The 19226-nt window shown below is 35.8% G+C and overlaps 1 protein-coding gene and 1 non-coding gene across 4 annotated transcripts in view; both read right to left on the reverse strand.

Moving 5' to 3' along the window:
• Positions 1 to 19226, reverse strand: part of Memo1 (mediator of cell motility 1) — a 123901-nt gene that overhangs the window by 86041 nt on the left and 18634 nt on the right. The window lies entirely within an intron of this gene.
• LOC141415187 (U6 spliceosomal RNA) lies at positions 4673 to 4779 on the reverse strand. Its single transcript, XR_012440202.1, has one exon. It is a non-coding gene; the product is annotated as a U6 spliceosomal RNA (small nuclear RNA).

Genomic DNA, 19226 nt, shown 5'->3' on the forward strand with positions numbered 1-19226 from the left:
AGGAGAATATAAAATGATGCAGTCACTGTAGAAAACAGTTGACAGCTCCTGAAGAATTTAAAAGTAGAAAGCAATGACCCAACAATTCTACGCTGAGTAAATGCCTAAAAGAATTTTTTAAAGGTTTTTCAATCAGATACTTGTAAATAAATACAGTAGCACTATTTACAAATATCAAAAGGTGGAAGCAACCTGTTTCTATCAGTGGATGAATAGCTAAACAAAGTGTGGTATTTACATAAAACAGAGTATCATTCAGCCCATTATATATTTTTCTACTGATTCAAAATTTACTTCTAAGTAAAAATTAAAACATTTGTACATGAATAGATTATTTTTCTTATCCAGCATCTCAAACCACAAAAACTAATAACCTTATAAAAACATCTATGGAGGAGTTGGGGACACGTCTCAAGTGGTAGAGTATCTGCCTAGAAAGTGCAAGACTGAATTCAGAAATAAGTAACAGAAATAAGTAGTGACATCACAAAAGTTCAAGGGTACTACATTGATGTTTTTCTTAAGCCATAAAAGGAATACCATCTAAAAAATAAGCCTTCTTATTTCAACACTGCAACAACAGGAAAATAAAATTAATGAAACATTTAAAATATTTCTAAATATACATCAGAGTGGTTGGAATATAATGACACCTAAATTATGCATTCCCCTGAGATAAGTTCTGTTAACTAGACAAAGCTGGAATTTGAAGAAAATTCTCACCTCTAGATGTCCACCTGAGCTGATGGAGTGGCTCAGTGGCAGAGTGTCTGCCTTGCAAGTGTGAGACCCTGAGTTCAAATCCCAATACTGCCAATAAACAGACAGGTAGGTAGATAGATAGATAGGTAGACAGATGGATGATTGGTAGATTGATACATAGATAGATCTGTGTGGAATGGAGAGCAGTTCACAGGCAATGGATCTTACTGGGACCAGTTAAGTGACAGTCCATGCTCCTCTATGCCCTGTCACAAACTAGACATTCAGGGGTACCACCCCAATTTCAAGAGTATTTGGTTTCTACATACATTATTGTGTATCTAGAAATCACTAGAAATGGCAGTAGTATCCTTTCATTTCTTTGATTAGGTTGATTACTTAAAAACAATGTATCTTAGACTAAAAACAGTCTCTATGGAGACAGAATATAGGGAGCAAAAGTACACTGCAATGTGAACACTGAGTCCAAACTCTCAATATATTTAAATGTGACAAAAATCGAAAATAAAGTTGAAATATGAACATTATAATGACCATGCATCAATTTGTCTCTAACAAGACACAGTTCTAAAAAATTACTAAAATATATACTCATATATTAGACAACAAAAGAACCCACAATGTCCAGTAAGTTGGACCGCATTTTCTTTCTTCAAGTGGTCCATAAATAATGAACATGTTAACTTTAATTTCCAACTAGATGCTTTTTAAATTTTTCAGATTGTTTTTAATTGATACATAAAAGTAGAAAAATTATACTCATTTATAGGATACCATGTAATGCTCTGGTACATGTGCACTTTGTGTATTGTTTTGATAAGGTTAATTTATCTAGCTCCTCATTTATCATTTCTTCAACTACTTTTTTGGGGGGGGACAGAACTGGAGTTTGAACTCAGGGCCTCACACTTGTTAGGCTGGTGCTCCACAACTTGAGCCACTCCACCAGACTTTTTCTGTGTTGGCTATTTTTAAGATAGAGTCTCGCAAAATCTTCCCAGAGCTGGCTTTGAACCTCAATCCTCCTCGCCTCTGCCTCCTGAGTAGCCAGGATTACAGGTATGAGCCACTGTCGCCCAGCTTCAACTATGCTTACTATAGCTAATTTCAGGTATTTAATTCCTGAAATTAGTGCTCCACAACTGAACAAGTGAGGGAAAGATAAAGTGACAAGTGAGGACGTAAATTCTCATAGTTTAAAAATTTTACATAGAATACTATTAAATATTACTATTATCATAAATTTTCTTATTTATGCACATTAACAAAAATACAGCTTTTGTTTCTTATTTTAGAGCGCCAAACTTTCATTTCCCAATGAAATTAAACACCAAAATCTTTCACAAGAATATAAATTTTCAGATTATAAACTTAGATTTATAATGACACAGGATGAGCAATATGAAACACTACTGAAAGTGTATATATGGTTTGTCCTCTTTTCCACTTGCAGCAAGTATGTAGTGAGTTCTCTGTGTGTATGACACTAACAACAAAATGGTATCTGTGATAGTTGTTTCCATCAAAATACTTACCTAGTTGGGGAAATGGTTAAGTAAAACAAAGTAATATATATATATATAAAGTAATATATATATAGCATCCAATCAGGGGAACTTAAAAGAGGATAAAATGTTGGACAGGAAAAGGGACTGAACTAAAAAGTAGAACCAGAGAAGCAGAAGATGGCAGGGTATTCCAAACAGAAGGAAATTATGAGCAGAAGCAGAAATAACAATTCTAGTTGCATGAAACAAAAAAGTGGGCCTAGTTGAGGAGAGCTAGAATAAGCATCCCATTAAAGCCCTAGGTTAAGGAGTTTGTTTGTGTACTGAGAGTTTAGTGCTTCTTAACACGAAAAAGTATACAAGAGCAAATACTTACAAACTATATTATTTACAAAAGTATCCAATCATGTCCACTGCAGTTTATGCAATTTATGCAGTTCATGCAGTTTATGCAACATGCATTACTAAATACTATATTTACTCACTTTGAATTTTTCTTGTGATTATTTTGCTTTTATTTATGTTATACTGTGAAACTCCACAAAATAAAACAGGTTACGAGTTAAATGGTTTCCTAACTCTTTAATCTTCAAATAAACATATATGGTTAATAGCTATCTAGAATGTTAATGTATTAGAAGCCTTGGGTGGGAAGTAATGTGAGGTGGTAGTTAAGAGCTCCAATTGTGGCGTCAGCTGGTTAAAACACCAGGACAAACCATCTGCCCTTGAACTACTTAAGCCTCAGTTTTCGACATATGGTGGCTGTATTAAGAGAAATGAAAGTGTTAATGCCTGGCATATAGTAAGGTTTCAATACATTACCTATAATTATCACAGAGAAACCAGAAGCCCTATTACCCTAAACTTGAGATAAGAACTGGGTTCATTCAATATTGCCTTCCAATATTAAAATATTCTTATTTTGAGCAGACTCAAATACTGGACACTGTAAATCATCCAATTTGTCTCTTGTCATTCAGCATCTTTTTCTCTTGTAAAATACACTTTCCCAAACAACATCTTTACTTCTTACTGTGATCCGCCTGCACTTGACACATGTTTTTGGAATTTTTTTTCATAAGGCAACAATTTGCTTATGGAATCAGATTTTCCTAGAACTTGCCATTCTATGAAATAATTATCTGCCAAAAAAAAAAGTCTTGATACTAAGGATTAACATTAATCACACATAGGAATCCTAACATCTAATATACAAATATCTTCTTTAATGTTCACTATTTTTCTTTGCTGTCCCCAAAAGTTTACTAACATTAAGTGATATTTACATGAGGTTTCAAACTTATTAGTAGTACATACAGAGTTGGGGGAATGGCTCAAGTGGCAGAGCGCCAGGTCTGTCAAAATATATATACAAAATAAAATATATCACTTTAATCCTATTTTCAGAGAGACCATCAAAAATTGCCAAATTACTTTGGTAGATAGTAATTATGGTAATATGTACATATTTAAAACTAAAAATGATTAAGATGGTAAATTTTGTGTTATGTGTATTTTGCCACAATTTTTATAAGCTAAAAAGTAAAGTATTTAAAAATAGTGACGGCTGGTGGAGTGGCTCAAGTGGTAGAGTGCCTGCCTAGCAAGCATGAGGCCTGGAGTTCAAACCCCAGTAACACCCCCCCACCACAAAAAAAAATTTTTAATGGTATGTATTTAAAAACAGTGAATCTGAGCCAGCCATGGTGGCACACAGCTATAATACCAGCATTCAGGAGGCTGAGGCAGGAAACTTTGAGGACAGCCTAAGCTACAAAACAAAACAAAAAATGTGAGTCTGAATTTTAAAAACAAAAGGCAAGGGGAAAGCACTATGGAATGAACGATATGCCATGCTTTAGTTGATGATTGTCAGCAAAGTCATAATTTAAAGACAGATGTTAAATAATCCTAGTATTGGCTCATCTGACCTTATAACCTGAAAACATACCATCTCACTTACAATGTCAAAGCCATGTATCCAGATGATAATCACTAGATAAGTCTTTCTTACCATATTTGTCCTATATCTATCAATCTTGTCATTGTGTCTGTTTTTAGCAATCTGTCTCTTTTCCCCTTGTGAGTTGTTGCTTTCATCCATTGAGTGTTCGGAAACAAATTTATTAGAACTGAGTGAAATCAGTCTTGTATCGAATTCTTGGGAATGTTCCTGGGAGTAAAATGAGAGAGTTTCCCATTATAGACTTAGACAGTGAGTTTTGTCATGAAGATACTTTCCCCTTATGGCTTTTGTTTGTAGTTTCACTACATAAAAATATTTGAAGTTTAAATACAAGATTGAAATCTAAAAGAAATGACACTCACTAATAATTTTTTTCTTCCATGCTGGAATCAAACTCAGGGCTTTGTGCCTGCTATGAAGATATTCTACCACTGTGCTACACCCCCAGACAAAAAGTTTTGTTTTGTTTTGTTTTAATTTGGAACGTTTCACAAATTTGCATGTCATCCTTCCACAGGTTCCATGTTAATCTTCTCTGTATCGCTCCAATTTTAATAGGTGTGCTGTCGAAGTATGTACCCCACAAACTTTTTAAAATACACTTTGTGTCTCCAAAGAACTTAAATCACAAAATTAATTTAAAAGAATGCAATCTAAACAAACAAAAAATATAGTTTATCTGGATAGTCCATAATGAACACAGATGATGACAAATGATCTGTATTACAATATAGGACACCATCTCACTCAAGGGGCGGGGAAGCAGGAGTAAGGTTTACTAACTTTTCCAAAGTTTCTTGAAAACAATGCTTTGATTTGATATTGTAAGGCTAAAGACCCAAGGAACTGTATATAAATCTATTCTCTAGCTGGAATATTTGTTTAATACAAAGGTATGAGTTAGTAATTCTAAGCCTATTTTATATATACATTGGGGTTAAACAAATGAGTAAATTGTCATGGTGGGTGGGAGTCAGGATTCCTACTGTTGAAGAAGGAAGTTATAGATAGCAAGAAGTAGTATTGGATTAGAGTTGGAGAAATGAGTACAAATTCATTAATTCAACATATATAAAGATGAATAAGGAAATAATTAGAGGTATGTGTGTATATGAGGTAATATAAATGAATATATTTCCTGTCTCTAACCATTATTAGGGATTAGAAAGAGTAATACCCAGAAGCTATAAACACCTAGTCCCCAAATCTGGGATTCTAAATACCATTCCCCAAAAAATAGAAAGTAAACTTCTAGGAGAAATTGTGCATTCTATGGCTAGGGCAATGAAATACAAATATATTATAGGAGCATCTTGGAGCATCTTGTAGAAAACAAGGAAGTGCTAAAAGCCAAAAGGATGGAGCATGTCAAGAGATGCAGGAACCAACCTAAAAATGATCCCAACAATCAAAGCTATAAAAAACCTAAGCAACAAAATACTGTGGGGTACACAGTACCAAGTCCATACAATACAAATAGATGATTGAATGGGGGTGGGAAGGATGGAGAACAAACCTTTCTTAAAGAACATATTATATATGTAGGAGATATATATGTAGATATTTCCCCCTCCAAAAGTGTGGGCTGAACTTCAGTGACTCACCTCCAAAAGACAGAACATGGAAATGGAAAGACAGTGACTTTACAACAGAGAAACATAGCAAATACGTATCTCAACTGAACAATCAAGGTTAGCCTCCTCAAGGTTTATATCATATACCCCCAATTTATGATGGGGTCATTTTGCTTCTGTGGTATTCATCCCTAAAACCTATAACCCAAATCTAATCATGGGGGCAAAAAAAAAAAAAAAATCACACAAAACCAAATTGAAGGAATTTTCTATAAAACACTTGAAAATATTCCTTAAAACTTAACCAGGTGTGGTGGCACAGGCTGAGCAGGAGGATGGAGAGTTGAAGGCCAGCCTGACTACATAGAAATAAAAATAAATCTCAATAAAAATAAATAAATAAGATAAAAATAAATTTTAAAAGGAAATATATATAGTCTTGTTGTCTGTTAGTTTTTAACAATTGTTTAGAATAACATGTATTCACATATTAGTAGAAAACTTCATATTCCACAATTTTATACATCAGAAATCCTAGTGTGTATTTAACTGAATAATCTAATAGAACAAAATTATTTACACAAAGTAAATTTTTTACATTTTATTAGCACATATTAGTCGTACAAGGAGTTTCATTGTGACATTTCCATATATTCTTACAATGTTGGTTTCACACCCAGCACCATTCTCCCTTATCCCTACTTAAAATGATTTCAACAGGTTTCATTGTTCTATTTTCACACACTATATAAAGCACATCAACCATATTCACCCTCCTTTTCCATCTCTATTCACCCTTCCCCCTCCCACTAGAACACACTCCCTAACGATTCCTGTCTTACATTCCTGTCCCTCATTTTATTTAAATGTATATCCATTATTAAAAGAGGTTCATCATGGTATTTCACCTGTGAATATACTGTACTTTAATCAGATTAACTTCCTTTATTACTTTGCCTTACCATTTCCCTCATATCCCCTATTTTTCAACAGCTTTCAATGCATTTTGCTATGACTTCTTCCTATACAAATACAATGTATTTTTATATTATTCACTCTCTATCCCTCTCTTTTCCTCTTCCTCCTCCCCCAGTACCCTCAAACATTCCAAACATAGTATATGTGCATGTATTATGATCATTTTGTATTTGTGTATATGTTTATCTTTTGGATTTGTCTCTCACATATGAAAGAAAACATGCAACCCTTGTTTTTCTGAACCTGGCTTACATCACTTAACAAGATATCCTGAAGTCTACTCATTTACCCGCAAACAATATAATTTCATTCTTCTTTATGGCTGAACAATACTCCATTGTGTATATGTGCCACATTTTCTTAATCCATTCATCAGTTGTAGGGCATCTGGGCTGTTTCCATAGCTTGGGTATTGTGCATGGTTATGCAAAGTCTTTGATTAGCATAACTGTTATGTTCATTCATTAAGATATCTATTGAGTAACCAAAATTGTGTCTTCCTTCTTTAAATTCACACATCACTTTCTGTACTAATTCTGCAAAATGCCTATGGAGTACCAGAACTGTTTCTGGTTATGGGGATATAACAGTCATGAAGACACACAGATCTATGTGTTCATGGACCATACATTGTACAAGAAGATAGTAAATAAGTAAATAAATGTAACCTCAAATTGTGATAGAAATGCTATGGAGACATAAGCAGAATTTTCTATTTCACTGCTATTCTATGTACAGTAGAGGAAGAGGGACTACTCCCTAAAAAAGTGGCAGAAAATGTTCCTTTAAGTAAGAACCAAGAAAAGAGCTGCAAAAGAATATCTAGGAAGAGAGGATGGGAACAGTGATGGCTTCCATGGTGAAGGAACCTGGGAGGAAAAAATGACCAAAGTTTCATGAATCTTAAAACATGGTGAACAAGGAAGAGAATGACAAAAGATAAGGTAAGGGAGGCAGGCAAAGGCCAAACTGCATAGGTTATACTCAGAAGCTTAAGTACAACAGAAAATCACTGATGGTTTTAAGTAGCACAGTCATGTTATCTGATTTATATTATTTTTAGGTTCTAAAACTTACACTTCTAAAGGAAATACACTAAGAAGCATTAAGTTAATACACAATTTAAGTTAATACATAATTTTGTCATCATTTATGTGGAAAATTTGTGTCAGACAAACAGTAATCTAGTCAGATTAGTCATTCAATCATTCGTGAAGCAGGCAGTAAGCTCCTGCTCTATGCCAGAAACTGCTCTGGGTGCTGGAAATATGAAATTGATACTGGTGAGGTCACCTTCTACTCTCAGCAATAAATACAAAAATGATAAAGTTGACCTCATCCACTCTGACCAAGCCATTTTCTTTCCTAAAGGCTCAAAACAGTAGATGTCTAATTGTGCTGTGTATCAGAACCACCTCTGCTATAAGGGAGAAAATGCAGGTATCTGAATCTGATTTATTAGTAATTATAATTCCTCACCACATTTTGTGAAATAGAGGTAAAGAAATATACAAAATCACCTGTAACATAAATTATACTTCCTGACAATCCTCTTGAGAATAAGGCCAAGATTAGCTACTATAACAAGGAAGAATAATACAGTATGGCATAAGTATTATAGGAGCGGGAGAGAGATTAAGATTAAGATTGATAACCACTATAATGAAGAGTTCTGGTTTGTTTTTTTAGCTGCCAAGGAAGAAGTACACAGTTTATATACCAGGGGTTCTCAAAGTGACATCTACAAACTCCTGGGAATCTCTAAAAACCTTTTGAGAAGGTCCACCAAGTCAAAGACATTTTCATAACAACATTAAAACATCATTTGCTCCTTTCATTGTAGTGGTATTTGCCCTAATGGTTCAAAAGTAATTTTGGACAAAACTGCTGGTGTCTTTTTGGCAGTGGCTCCAAACTATAGTAGCAGTCACTACATTCTTCACCACTGCACACTCAACCAAATTTTGTTTTGTTTTGCAGTACTGGGGCTTCAACTCAGGGCCACACCTTGAGCCACTCCATCAGTACCGTGTGTGTGTGTGTGTGTGTGTGTGTGTGTGTGTGTGTGTGTGTGTGTGTGTGTGTGAGAGATGGGTTTTTTTTCTAGATAGGGTCTCAAAGTGGGGGGGGGGGGGGGTTTCTAGATAGGGTCTGGAGAATTGTTTGCCCGGGGTTGGCTTGGAACTGTGATCGTCCTGATTGCTGCCTCCTGAGTAGCTAGGATTATAGGCATGAGCCACTGGCACCCAGCTAACCAAAATTTTTCTTAAAAACAAAGCCAGTTTTACATAAGAATGCCCTTAATATAGCTGTAAATATTACATATTAAATGTCAATTGCTGAGTGTACAAGTTTTTCACATTCTGCACACTGAAATAGGAAGCAAGATGGCAGCCTCAAGGAACAGCATTTGGTTTACTGAGTTACAAGCCGAACTAACTATTTTCTTAGGGAACACCATTTTTGCTTGAAACAAATGACAGACAAATGATATTACTTAACTGTAGATAACAGACAGAAATTTCCTTGAAAATGAACAGTGGGCCTGTAACATCAAGCAAAACAAACAATATTTTATTTCTAATTATAAAATTCAAGCTTTGAAAACAAACAGAATTTTGCAAAACTTTCTTCTACCACTATGTATTTAACGGTGTCCCAAGACAAAAAAACTTTTCTGAGGAGAATGAAGATGATATTAACAAGTGTGACTCTTTAACAATGAATAATGAAATGTGTAAACACTTGGTAGATCTGTATAACCCAAGTAATAAATGTTTTCCAAATGTCTGATGCACAGTGTTTCAAAACAAAAAAAAAAAAAAAAAAATAGCCTGCATACCTGAAAGATCCATTCAAAGTGGAAGACAGATCTTAATGAAAACAGAGTATGTGAATTTCACTGATACGGTTTCTAACACTAAATTGAAATTAATCTTTAAGTAACTACCTTTAGCTGTACATCCTGACAAGTTTTACAGGTGTATTAAATTATATCTAACAATGTACATCATCTATATTTTAATATAATAATTTTAAAAAGGAAACTATCACTTGTTGAATTTCAATGTAGCATCAAAGAACAATATTCATAATTATCTGAGAAATCTATGAAAACACCCTGTCCTCTTCCAAATACACAGCTGTTTAGGGCAAGATTTTCACCACATGCTTCAGGCAAAATGATTTATCAAAACAGAGTGAATGGAGTAGCATATAAGAGAATCCAGTCAGATAGACATTAATGATATTTGCAAAAATATAATAAATGACACTCTTCTCACATTTTCATTGTTTTAGAAAACAGTTATTTTCATTTAAAATGCTATTTATGTTATAACAAGTAATGGGCTTGTTTATAAATAAATTTAAAATATTATTAAAGTTTCTCAGTCTTAGTTTCTAATTTGGTAGCTATTAATAATTTAACTCACAGACTGAAAAATTTGAAAACAACTGTCACAACAGTTTGATTTGTCATTTGAAAACAAATGAATTTTAGCTAGCTGTGCAGCCTGGATCACCTTAATGAATGTATCACAACTTTCTTCCTCTGAAGAATTGTCATAGGAAGAATGACTATATCATAATGTAAAAAAGATCTTCAAGCATTACAAATGCTAAGTACAAAAAGGAATAATGACACAATTAAGTGATATGCTAGCATGTGGTAGAAAGGAGACAATGACTTGTGCTCACATGTGCTTGAGTACTCAGAAAGCAACATGAGAAGACACTTCCTTGTAGCCAAGGAAGGGCAAGGCGAATTCCAGCACAGGACTGGGATTTCTCAGTTAGTGCCTCAGATTTTTAAGAAATATGAAAGGTTCGAGTATAACTTTAAAGAAAATAACCCTAAATCATGATTAAGCACAATTCAAATGTATTTTCAACCTCTAATTTTTTCTGGTTTCAGAAAATCTTACTCTTTTTATTGACTCTGAGGGAAAATAGCATTGCTAGCAACTAAATATTATTCCAGAAGAACAAGCACTGGTCAATCTGAATTTTAAAAAAAAAAAAAACCTATATATAAATCAGTCATTTGGCAGGACCAAAAAAGGAATGATTAAAGTAATCGATGATAAAAGTAAGAAAACAGCCAGGTAAAACCAGCAGTTATTTTACTGACTCTATATTTGGAAGCTGCACTATGGGGCTAAGGGTGTAGCACTGTGGTAGAACGCTTGCCCAGCACGGTGAGGCTCGGGTTCTCGCCATGTACTAAGGGAGGAAAAAAAACAGTTGTAACATATTTTGTCCCTTCAGTCACAGGTAACTTAACTTCTGACTACTTGACAGAAGTAGAGAATTCTGCAAAACGGAACAGCTTTCAGATTTTTCTAGGATTAGGAGCTTAATAAAAACTCTTAAATTACTTGTCACCTTTCCTAACAGTGCAATACAAAAGGGCATATTTCATTCCATATGAATTAGCAACACTCCATAGGATTTAATGGCATTTTCAAGCCTATCTCCTAAGTCAGGGTTGATCTAAAAGCCAAAAAGCCAAATCTGGTTCACCACCACTTTTTGTAAATGAGGATTTATTCAAGAATAGCCAAGCCAGACACTGTGGCTCATATCTGTAATTCTAGCTACTCAGGAGGCAGAAATCAGGAGGATTCAGTTTGAGGCCATTTCCTGGCAAATAGTTCATGGGACCCTATCTTGGAAAAAACCACCACAAAAAAGGTCTGGTGGAGTGGCTCAAGTGGTAGACCACCTGCCTAGCAAGCGTGACATCCTGAGTTCAAACCCCAGTGCTGTCAAAAAAAAAAAAGAATAGTCGTGCTTACTCATGTGTTGCTTTTACAATACAAGGGCACAGTTGACTAGTAGTGATGGCAAAGATAATATGACCTACAAAGTCTAACATATTCAAAATCTGGCCATTTACAGAAATAGCTTGAGATTTCTCCTAGGTTATTAATTTCAATTAAAGATTAACATGCAAACCCACTACAAGAGATCTTATTGTTGCCTAGGTAGGAATTATACTTTGTTTAGAGGCTTATACTAAGCCTTCCTTCTCACTGTTCATCTGTTCATTGCTGGTTCATCAAGACTTAATTAAAAAAAAAAAAAAGACAGCAAGAAGTAGAAAGAGAATTTTTCTAGAGAAAAATTCAGGCTCCACTCATATTACCTCTAGGAAATAAACAGTCTAACAAAAGTATATTTTTTTTCTTAAGAAAAAGGCACCTAATCAAGAAAGGTTACATGCTGGGTGCTGGTGGCTCACTCCCATAATCCTAGCTATTCAGGAGGCAGAGATCAGGAGAATCACAGTTCAAAGCCACCCTGTGGAAATAGTTCGTGAGACTCTACCTCTAAAAAAAAAGAAAAAAAAAAATCCCATCACAAAAAAGGGCTGGTGTAAGCCCTGATTTCAAGCCCAGTACTGCAAAAAAAAAAAAAGAAAAAGAAAGGCTACATGACCTTTGTGGACTTAGAGGACTGAATAGTGCATAATGGACAGAGAAGCACCTGGGCAGTCCCAGGCACTGCTCACCAGGTACGATCTAGCCAATGTTATTGGATACGGGGGGGGGGGGAATTAGAGACCTGAACTTTGGAAAGGAGGCAAAATTGTCACTTAATGCAAATGGCATGTTCATATTTCTGGACAACTTCACGAGAATCAATTAGAAAATATTATAAAAATTAATAAAACTTTCATATGTACAGTTTTCACACATATCTCTATTTGCCATGTAAAAAGCAATACCAGAGATATAATACCTCTAAAAGAGAAAAAACCTTAAAATTTTTAAATTTTCTCAAAATTATAAGCTTAATAAGATTCCAATAAAAATACCAACAGGATTTTGATTTGGGTTTTGGTAAGTAGAAGGCCTGATTTTAAGTCCAAATGAACAAATACACAATAACTAAGCTCACCAAGAAAACTAAACAACAAAAAATATCCATGAAATTTCTGAAACAAGAAAGAAATGACAGTAATTTATAAAACTACTATAATCAAATATGTTTAACTGATCTAAGAATAAATAAATGGAACCAAGTAGGTTGTCAGGAGATAGACACAAAAACATTCAGTTTAATTATAATTTAGTATAATTATAAAGGAATGCTTTCATATGAGAAAAAATGGAGTTTACAAGAGGTATCATGAGAATGGTAATAAATGAAAATGAAGCTGGACTCCAGAGGCTCAGCTGTAATCCTAGCCACTTAGAAGGCTGAGATCCAGAAGATTGTGGTTCAGGGCCAGCCCAGCAAACAGTTCTGGATACCCCATCTTCAAAACAGCCAGAGCAAAATGGACTGGACTGTGGTCCTAGTTGTAGAGCACCTGCTTTGCAATCATGGATCCCTGAGTTCAAACCACAGTCCCACCAAAAAAAAAAAATGTAGGGTTAGGAGTATAGCTCAGCAACAGGGAGCAAACTTAGCAGTGCAAAGCTCTGGGTTCAATCCCTAGCACTAATGGGGAAAATTATTAACAAAAAAGAACTCCAGAAGCCTGGAAAAGTTGATTTAATATCAATATACACACACATGGGGTAAAATTCCACAAAGAACGGTTTTTCAGACAAAGAAAAATCTGTAGGGAAGAAATTACTAGAGTGAGAGAGTCATAAGCACAGACGCTGCCCCTGGCAAATGGAAACAACTCACTAATTATGTGGGATAGTCAGAACAAACCCAGAAGAGTGTGCTTCTATGACAGAACTACACTCACCCGAAAAACATCAACTAGTCCAAAAACAATGAAAATGAGCCATAAATAATACAGTCTGCCAGAAATAAATCTACTACTCTGTAAATAAACATCACAAATATACTTCTCAATGAGGTAAAATTCACAATGCAATTTAAAAAAACAAGAAGGGCCAGGGATGTAGCCCAGGGGTACAGCACATGTCTGCCACACAAGGCCACGGCCTGGGTTCAATCCTCAGCAACCAATGAGAAACAGAAACAATAGGCACAAGAAGAAGGAAAGAGTGACCCAAACACAGAGGACAGTCATTACACCCAGACCTGTAAATTACAAAGATGCCAAAATTACAGGAAAAGGACATTCAAGCAGCCATTGTGCAAATATACTCAATATGCTCAAAATTCAAATGCAATGAATATAATACAGAAATAAAATACATAGAGAAAAATCATAAAATCTGAAATGAAAATTTCTTTGATTGAATTAAAAACAAAATTAAATACTGCAAGAAGAAAATATCAGTGAACATAAAGACAAACAAACGAAATTATCCAAAAGGAAACACAGGAAAAAAATTCTCAGTAAACCATGGGACACACATTAAGCTATCTATTTTTTTTTTTTTTTTTTTTTTTTTTTTATTTCTGGAACTTTCCATTTAATATTTTGAGATTATGGTTGAGTGAGGGTAACAAATTGCAGAAAGGAAAAGGGGAATACTATACATGTTAACTGTCATCCTAATCATTTTAGGATGACTGTATGAATTTGTTTTACACAGATTTTACCCATATAGTTTTTCCACAAATGCATGCCTCTGCCATGCTCATGGAGCATAGATCCCTTCTTTTTTTTTTTTTTTTTTTTTTTTTCATTTTTCTTTTATTATTCATATGTGCATACAAGGCTTGGTTCATTTCTCCCCCCTGCCCCCACCCCCTCCCTTACCACCCACTCCACCCCCTCCCGCTCCCCCCCTCAATACCCAGCAGAAACTATTTTGCCCTTATCTCTAATTTTGTTGTAGAGAGAGTATAAGCAATAATAGGAAGGAACAAGGGGTTTTGCTGGTTGAGATAAGGATAGCTATACAGGGCATTGACTCACATTGATTTCCTGTGTGTGGGTGTTACCTTCTAGGTTAATTCTTTTTGATCTAACCTTTTCTCTAGTTCCTGGTCCCCTTTTCCTATTGGCCTCAGTTGCTTTAAGGTATCTGCTTTAGTTTCTCTGTGTTAAGGGCAACAAATGCTAGCTAGTTTTTTAGGTGTCTTACCTATCCTCACCCCTCCCTTGTGTGCTCTCGCTTTTATCATGTGCTCATAGTCCAATCCCCTTGTTGTGTTTGCCCTTGATCTAATGTCCACATATGAGGGAGAACATACGATTTTTGGTCTTTTGAGCCAGGCTAACCTCACTCAGAATGATGTTCTCCAATTCCATCCATTTACCAGCGAATGATAATATTTCGTTCTTCTTCATGGCTGCATAAAATTCCATTGTGTATAGATACCACATTTTCTTAATCCATTCGTCAGTGCTGGGACATCTTGGCTGTTTCCATAACTTGGCTATTGTGAATAGTGCCGCAATAAACATGGATGTGCAGGTGCCTCTGGAGTAACAGTCTTTTGGGTATATCCCCAAGAGTGGTATTGCTGGATCAAATGGTAGATCGATGTCCATCTTTTTAAGTAGCCTCCAAATTTTTTTCCAGAGTGGTTGTACTAGTCTACATTCCCACCAACAGTGTAAAAGGGTTCCTTTTTCCCCACATCCTCGCCAACACCTGTTGTTGGTGGTGTTGCTGATGATGGCTATTCTAACAGGGGTGAGGTGGAATCTTAGTGTGGTTTTAATTTGCATTTCCTTTATTGCTAGAGATGGTGAGCATTTTTTCATGTGTTTTCTGGCCATTTGAATTTCTTCTTTTGAGAAAGTTCTGTTTAGTTCACATGCCCATTTCTTTATTGGTTCATTAGTTTTGGGAGAATTTAGTTTTTTAAGTTCCCTGTATATTCTGGTTATCAGTCCTTTGTCTGATGTATAATTGGCAAATATTTTCTCCCACTCTGTGGGTGTTCTCTTCAGTTTAGAGACCATTTCTTTTGATGAACAGAAGCTTTTTAGTTTTATGAGGTCCCATTTATCTATGCTATCTCTTAGTTGCTGTGCTGCTGGGGTTTCATTGAGAAAGTTTTTACCTATACCTACTAACTCCAGAGTATTTCCTACTCTTTCTTGTATCAACTTAAGAGTTTGGGGTCTGATATTAAGATCCTTGATCCATTTTGAGTTAATCTTGGTATAGGGTGATATACATGGATCTAGTTTCAGTTTTTTGCAGACTGCTAACCAGTTTTCCCAGCAGTTTTTGTTGAAGAGGCTGCTATTTCTCCATCGTATATTTTTAGTTCCTTTGTCAAAGATAAGTTGCTCATAGTTGTGTGGCTTCATATCTGGATCCTCTATTCTGTTCCACTGGTCTTCATGTCTGTTTTTGTGCCAGTACCATGCTGTTTTTATTGTTATTGCTTTGTAATATAGTTTGAAGTCAGGTATTGTGATACCTCCTGCATTGTTCTTTTGACTGAGTATTGCCTTGGCTATTCGTGGCCTCTTGTGTTTCCATATAAATTTCACAGTAGATTTTTCAATCTCTTTAATGAATGTCATTGGAATTTTGATGGGAATTGCATTAAACATGTAGATTACTTTGGGGAGTATCGACATTTTTACTATGTTGATTCTACCAATCCATGAGCATGGGAGATCTCTCCACTTTCTATAGTCTTCCTCAATCTCTTTCTTCAGAAGTGTATAGTTTTCCTTGTAGAGGTCTTTCACATCTTTTGTTAGGTTTACACCTAGGTATTTGATTTTTTTTGAGGCTATTGTAAATGGAATTGTTTTCATACATTCTTTTTCCGTTTGCTCATTGTTAGTGTATAGAAATGCTAATGATTTTTCTATGTTGATTTTATATCCTGCTACTTTGCTATAGCTATTGATGATGTCTAGAAGCTTCTGAGTAGAGTTTTTTGGGTCTTTAAGGTATAGGATCATGTCGTCTGCAAATAGGGATATTTTGACAGTTTCTTTACCTATTTGTATTCCTTTTATTCCTTCTTCTTGCCTAATTGCTCTGGCTAGGAATTCCAGTACTATGTTGAATAGGAGTGGAGATAGTGGGCATCCTTGTCTGGTTCCTGATTTTAGAGGGAACGGTTTTAATTTTTCTCCGTTAAGTATAATGCTGGCTGTAGGTTTGTCATATATAGCTTTTATAATGTTGAGGAACTTTCCTTCTATTCCTAGTTTTCTTAGAGCTTTTATCATGAAATGATGTTGGATCTTATCAAAGGCTTTTTCTGCGTCTATTGAGATGATCAAGTGGTTTTTGTCTTTGCTTCTGTTAATGTGGTTTATTACGTTTATTGATTTTCGTATGTTGAACCACCCCTGCATCCCTGGGATGAAGCCTACCTGGTCGTGGTGAATAATCTTTTTGATGTGTTGCTGAATTCGGTTTGCCATTATTTTGTTGAGGATTTTTGCATCAATGTTCATTAAGGAGATTGGCCTATAGTTCTCCTTTTTGGAGGTGTCTTTGCCTGGTTTTGGGATAAGTGTAATAGTGGCTTCATAAAATGTGTTTGGCAGTTTTCCTTCCCTTTCTATTTCGTGGCACAGTTTAAGGAGGGTTGGTATCAGTTCTTCTGATATATACAAAAAAGTAAGCACTCTTCAAACAGAAGAAAAACACTGTTTGGGGGAGGCTTTTTGTTTGCTTGCCTTGGTTTTTGTTTTTTGGGGTTTTTTTGTTTGTTTTGCAGCACTGGTGTTTGAAATTCAGGCCCTGATGCTTGCTAAGCTGGCACTCTACAACTTGAGCAATGTCCCCAGTCCCTTTCTTTTCTTTTCTTTTTTTTTTTTTTTTTTTGATTTAATTATTTTTCAGATAGGGTCTTGTGTTTTTGCCCAGAGCCAGCCTCTGACTGTGATCCTCCTACCTATGCCTCCCAGTAGCTGGGACTACAGACATTCCACACCACTCTTAGCTTGTTGACTGAGATGGGGTCTCACTAACTTTTCACTGGGGTTGGATAGAACTGTGATTCTCCTGATCTCCACCTTTCAAGTAGCTGGGCTACAAGTGTCCACCACCACACCTGACCCAAACACATACTGTATTAAGGAACAAATATAAAAATCGCAGAATTCTCAAAGCTACCTAAGCTAAAACTCACTAGAACATTTATAAAGTGCTAAATAATAATAATAACAACAACAATGTCAATACACCCACCAAACATCTTTCAGAAATGGGAAAGAAAAGGAAACATTAATCAAAGCAATGTTTTCCTAGCATAGGAAAGACATGTAGACAAATGGAATAGAATTTAGCGTTTAAAACAAACCCCAACATTTATGACAAATTGATTTTCAACACAGGGGCAAAGACCACTCAATGAAGAAAGGATAGTTTCTTCAAAAAGTATTGCCAAGTCCCAGCCACTTGGGAGGCTGCGGAAAGAGGGTCACTTGAACCCCCAAGTTTGAGGTCAGTCTGTGCAACATACCAAGACTGTCTAAAGGAAAAAACATCGTGCACACAACTATGTATACACGTGCAGAAGGATGAAGATGGACCCCTAACTCACACCATGTAACAAGTGTGCAGGGGCTCACACCTGCAATCCCAGCTAGCTGGGAAGCAGAGATCAGGAGGATCATCGTTTGAGGCCAGTCCAGGTTTAAAAAAAGCAAGACAGACCCCCCTCTCAATCAATATACCAGGTATGATTATAAACCTGTCATCCCAGCTATACAACAGGATCATGGTCCAAGGTCAGCCAAGGGCAAAAATGCAAGACCCTACCTGAAAAATAACTAAAGCAAAACAGGGCTGTGGAGTGGCTCAAGTGACAGAGCAGCTGCCTACAAGTTTGAGGTCCTGAGTTCAAACTCCAGTACTGTAAAAAGAAAAAAAAAATGAAGAAGATAAGTATTGTCAGAACGTGTACAAGTTGGAACTCTAGTACACTGTTAGCAGGCAGTTAAAACAGTGCAGCTGCTACAGCCACATTGGCAGTCCTCAAAAGGTTAAAGAGAAGATAACCACGAGACCCAGAAACTCTAATCCTAGATATTCACCAAAAAGAAACAGAAACAGAGACTCCGCTACTTGTACACCCATATTCAGAGCAGCATTATTTATGATAACCAATGGAGAGAATCCAAAAGACAAACAATAGATGAATGTGGTATATACACATAATAGAATATTATCCATCCTTAAAAAGAAATGAAATTTTGATTCCTGCTACAATATGGATGAACCTCGGAAACATACCAAGTGAAATAAACCAGACACAAAAGGATAGCAGTGGTGGCCAGAGACTAGGGAGAGGGGCAAGGCAGGGTCAACAAGTAACGGGCACCGACCTTCAGCTGGAGATGGTGACAAGAGTCTAAAGACAGACACAGTGCCAGAGAACTACTCTAAAATATTGTTAGAATGATAATGTTTATTATCTATACTTTACCACAATTTTTTTAAAGTATCTTTTTTATACCTGGGGCCTTGCCAGATAGTTTATAATGTGATTTACGGTGAATTCTTGTTTTTATTCTCTAGGTACCTTGGGACACGTTATCAGTGTGACCCAAGATAAGATCAATCATGTGGATGGACCAGTCCTACATGACTAAACCCAGTAAATACTCTGGCCACCAACAGCTAGGTGAGTTTCCCTGGTTGGCCAGTACTTTGTACTAGT

This window comes from Castor canadensis, chromosome 12, assembly GCF_047511655.1.
Source record: "Castor canadensis chromosome 12, mCasCan1.hap1v2, whole genome shotgun sequence".
Classification (NCBI taxonomy): domain Eukaryota; kingdom Metazoa; phylum Chordata; class Mammalia; order Rodentia; family Castoridae; genus Castor; species Castor canadensis.